At 44.1% G+C, this 4951-nt stretch overlaps 1 non-coding gene across 1 annotated transcript; it reads right to left on the bottom strand.

The window, feature by feature from the left end:
- Positions 1-139: 139 nt before the first annotated feature.
- On the bottom strand, positions 140-257 carry LOC138360368 (5S ribosomal RNA). Its single transcript, XR_011226316.1, has one exon. It is a non-coding gene; the product is annotated as a 5S ribosomal RNA (ribosomal RNA).
- Between the last annotated feature and the right edge of the window lie 4694 nt (positions 258-4951).

Here is a 4951-nt window from a genome sequence, read left to right as displayed (position 1 = left end):
GTTTTAAACATGACATACATATTAATTCATTTTACCAGGCCTTATTCCACACAACTCCGTGAATTTCCCGTGGAGCCAGCCAGCCAGCCATTCAAACAAAAACAAACGAAACAAAACAAAACAAAACAAAAAACATTATTGCCAACAGCATTTGTGTTCCCAGGCGGTCACCCATCCAAGTACTAACCAAACCCAACGTTGCTTAACTTCGCTGATCGGACGAGAAGCGGTGTTCTCAACGTGGTATGGCCGTTGGCATGAGACTGCCTACAACATTGTGGCTATAACCAACTCTTTTTAGTCATCACGGCAGGATACGGACCTTCTTGTGGTGTCTTAATGGTAATTGTATCCTACATATTTTTGTCTCCTTGGCATGGATATTTAACATCGTTTATTCAGTCTTGCGTTTATGTTCTTTCGCCATTTACAGACATTTTACATCTACCTACTTCCTCAGCCTACCCTGCCAATTTCTAATGGAATTTGTGGATTTTCTTTTGTAATACATACATGTGTGTGCTCATCTGCTCTTCAGTTTTTATGATATTTGTCTCATCTGTCCTGCTTTATGATACTTTTACAAAGAACATGAACAAATGCTTCTATTTTAGAGAAGATATGGGATCCAGGTTTCGGAGCCGTAAAACCAACCGTCGTGATTGGTGGACGAGTTGCCAGGTTGCAGCTTCTGTACCGTGCCGGCACATAAATAGGTTCGGCTCAAGCGGCGGCAGCATCATTCCCCCGTGACTGTCTGAGCGTCTCTCATCACCTTGGTTGGTTCATCATCATCATCATGGTAGAAGCAAAGCCTACCAAGAAGGCTGCGGCTGCTGCTGCTGTGGTGGCCACCACCAGGAAACCTCGCGTCCAGGTTGCTCACCCGAAAACTAGTCAAATGGTTCTAGCCGCGGTCGCAGCACTCAAAGACCGTAAGGGCTCGTCTCTACAAGCAATCAAGAAGTACGTTGTTGCCAACAACAAAGTCGAGGCTGCCAAGATCGCCATTTACATCCGAAGATTTCTCAAGAAAGCAGTGGCTGACGGCATTCTTGTTCAGACCAAGGGAAGTGGAGCTAGTGGATCATTCAAGCTGGCCGTAGCAGAGAAGAGGGCCGTTCTAACTCCCAAGAAAGCTACCACAAACCAAGAAACCATCTACAGCAGCAAAGAAGGCCGTGGTAACTCCCAAGAAAGCCGCCACAAGCAACAAACCACCTACAGCCTTGAAAAAGAAGCAGCAGCAGCAGCAGCAGCTTGTTGTTGGGAACAAAAAGCCCAAAATAAAGAGAGCTTCAAAATCTCCCAAACCACCCAAGGCAAAGAAAGCTGTCAAGAAAACAACAAAGGCAAAATAAACGACGACATGCAAGCAGCATGAATACACATGACAATAAACATCCAGGCCTCCCCCCTCAGTGGAGGGGCCTCATATGATTCCAAAAAGAGTTTAGTTTTGTAGACAAATAAATCATTACTTTTGGGGTAGATTTACTCTGTATATTATATATATATATATATATATATATATATATATATATATATATATATATATATATATATATATATATATATATATATATATATATATATATATATATATATATATACACACATACATGGGTGAGGTGATATGGTACCAAAGTTTTGGGTGAGGTGATTGACATTTACACAAGATAAAACACGAACCAATGGGAATAAAAACATAAGAATGGAAGTAACTGCAGAAGGCCTATTGGCCCATAACACAAGCACTTCCTCTTGATGCTTCAATATTGGTTCGGAGTCTTGAAGCTATAATATATATATATATATATATATATATATATATATATATATATATATATATATATATATATATATATATATATATATATATATATATATATATATATATATGCACACAAAACTAAATAGTCTTGTTAGACAAATTGCCCCTATTAGAGGCAAGTTGACTAACAAGCCGAATGACTGCAATTGTTTTGAATTTGAGTTAAATCTAACATAGAAATGTAATCAAACCTAACCTAACCTATGCTAACCCAAGCTAAGCTAACCTAACCTAAGCTAAGCTAACCTAACCTAACCTAACCCAGCAATTCATGATCTTAATATAATACTGTTAATTGGATAAACCAATTTGGAAAGAAATGTTCGAAAATAACAAAATTAACTGTGCTTGTTAGGAAAATTGGGCCTTGCATACTTGTCCCAATAGTGTGGTTCTCGCTTTTAGGTACGACATAAACGTATACCTAAGTTGAGAGAGAAAAAGATTCGCACTCAAACATGCATATCGATTGCCAGTCCTGAATTCTGGGTAGATATTCGTGTCCTCCCTTTTCATTTACCATCATTTGGATACTATCAAAACAGCTCTGAGAAGGATAAAATGAATAAAACGGGTAGCTCACTCATGTAAAAAGGAAGAGTTGGGAAAGATCTCTCTCTCTCTCTCTCTCTCCCTCACCCCCCCCCCCCCCCCACCACCAATGATCCTGCTCTGCTAGTATATAACGGAACAAACCTTCCCCCCCCCCCCCCCACCCCTCCCTCCCAATCAGAGTCCCTTTAAGCATGCGAGGATAAAAAATAGATTTCATAAGACCCAATGTGCTAGCTGATATCAAAACAATTTATGTTATCGTCTATTAAGCCCTTCAGTAAAAAAGTATAGGGACCTAATTAGGTCCCGTTTTGAGGTGGTGGTGGGTGGAATCGATGGATTAGCCAAGCTCTTATCCGCCGAATCCGTAGAGGGTACGACCCTGGCGCTTCAGAGCGTACACCACGTCCATGGCAGTGACGGTCTTCCTCTTGGCGTGTTCCGTGTAGGTTACAGCATCACGGATGACGTTCTCGAGGAACACCTTCAGGACGCCACGGGTCTCTTCGTAGATGAGACCCGAAATACGCTTCACGCCGCCACGACGAGCTAAGCGACGAATAGCGGGCTTGGTGATGCCCTGGATGTTGTCACGTAGCACCTTACGATGACGCTTGGCGCCACCCTTTCCGAGTCCCTTGCCTCCCTTGCCGCGTCCAGTCATGGTGTTGAAGTTGTGTGAATAATAAAATTTCGGCACGATTTCCCCAGACTATATCCCGTCAAGCGGACGTACTTGTAGCATGGCAACTCCTAACTCCTGCCTGTCCTTACTTTATGCTTGTACTCGAGCAGAAACACGGCTTTCTCACAACGCTTTCAAAACTGCAGTTGCCTACTCGTCTGTTTCACGTCTCTGTGAAATGACTTTTGCACAAATCCAAAAAATAGAGCAAAATCAGCGATAATAGTGTTTGAGGTGAGCTGCCTGTTGGCTGCAGCCAGAGGAAGGAGGGGAGGGGCAACGGGGTGACGTAGGCGAGTCGAGCAGCCAATGGCGCTCGAGCAAGCGCCTCGAGACGGCGTATATAAGCAAAAATTTTTCGGCGCCGGCCATCACAAACCACAGTTGTTCACCATGGCTCGCACCAAGCAGACTGCTCGCAAGTCCACGGGAGGCAAGGCTCCTCGTAAGCAGCTGGCCACCAAGGCAGCACGCAAGTCTGCTCCTGCCACAGGGGGCGTGAAGAAGCCTCACCGTTACAGGCCCGGAACGGTCGCCCTGCGTGAGATCCGTCGTTACCAGAAGAGCACAGAGTTGCTCATCAGGAAACTTCCCTTCCAGCGTCTGGTGCGCGAGATTGCCCAGGACTTCAAGACCGATCTTCGCTTCCAGTCGTCTGCCGTCATGGCTTTACAGGAGGCATCCGAGGCTTACCTGGTCGGTCTCTTCGAGGACACTAACCTCTGTGCCATCCACGCCAAGCGTGTCACCATCATGCCAAAGGACATTCAGCTTGCTCGCCGTATCCGTGGAGAGCGTGCATAAGCTAAAACGACCACCCTAGTATACACCAAACTCGGCCCTTCTCAGGGCCAAAATATCCTTCTAAGGAGATTTCAGACATTCCTAGCATCAGTCATATGAATTTACCTTCATCTATACATATAATAAATAAATAAATACAATAATTTAGGTGTCATACATACACTGTACACGTGATATCAATAAATCAAGTCATTTGTAGTACAACCTGTCCTCTTACAAACAAAACGCCGTCGCTTTTCATTCTTATGCACTGCCAAGGATCCTCCTCCCCCCCCCCCCCCCCCCCAAAAAAAAAAAAAAAAAAAAAATTGTCATACTGTACTAGAAATAAAAGCAGCTTGTATAAGTGACATACTGTCCTGTCCTGTTTTATTCTGTTTTTGGTCCTCTGGCTTAATCTGTTAAGTTAGGAGATGACATTTTAAATTAACCGTTTTCTTGACATTTTCAAACCTTAAGAGGGTGGCCTGCATAGTAATCCTAATGTGGAACATAACAATGAATCTCTAATCTCTAGAAAAAAGATACCGAGTGTTTATATGTGTGTTGAGAGAGAGAGAGAGAGAGAGAGAGAGAGACATCAGAGACAGAGACAGAGACAGAGACAGAGACAGACAGACAGACAGACAGACAGACAGACAGACAGACAGACAGACAGACAGACAGACAGACAGACAGACAGACAGAGACTGAGAGAGAGAAACACACACAGACAGTTTCATAAATATTCTCATTTTATAGCTATTTGCTTTCAGTGACAGAGGTTTTTGTTATAATAGTATTGGTGTCTAACACTCACAATCTCTTTAGAAATTAAAGTGTGGCTCCAATGGAGCCGAGTTTGTTGGTTTGAGGCCAAGCCACCACCACAGGGCAGTAAGTAAGCCGTTTACTTGGAGGAGGTGTACTTGGTGACGGCCTTAGTGCCCTCAGAGACGGCGTGCTTGGCCAGTTCTCCGGGCAACAGGAGCCTTACAGCCGTCTGGATCTCCCGACTGGTAATGGTGGAACGCTTGTTGTAGTGGGCCAGGCGAGAAGCCTCGGCGGCGATGCGCTCGAAGATGTCGTTCACG

The sequence above is a fragment of the Procambarus clarkii genome, unplaced genomic scaffold (assembly GCF_040958095.1).
Source record: "Procambarus clarkii isolate CNS0578487 unplaced genomic scaffold, FALCON_Pclarkii_2.0 HiC_scaffold_109, whole genome shotgun sequence".
NCBI classification, from domain to species: domain Eukaryota; kingdom Metazoa; phylum Arthropoda; class Malacostraca; order Decapoda; family Cambaridae; genus Procambarus; species Procambarus clarkii.
This window is presented reverse-complemented; position numbering and strand designations above follow the sequence as displayed.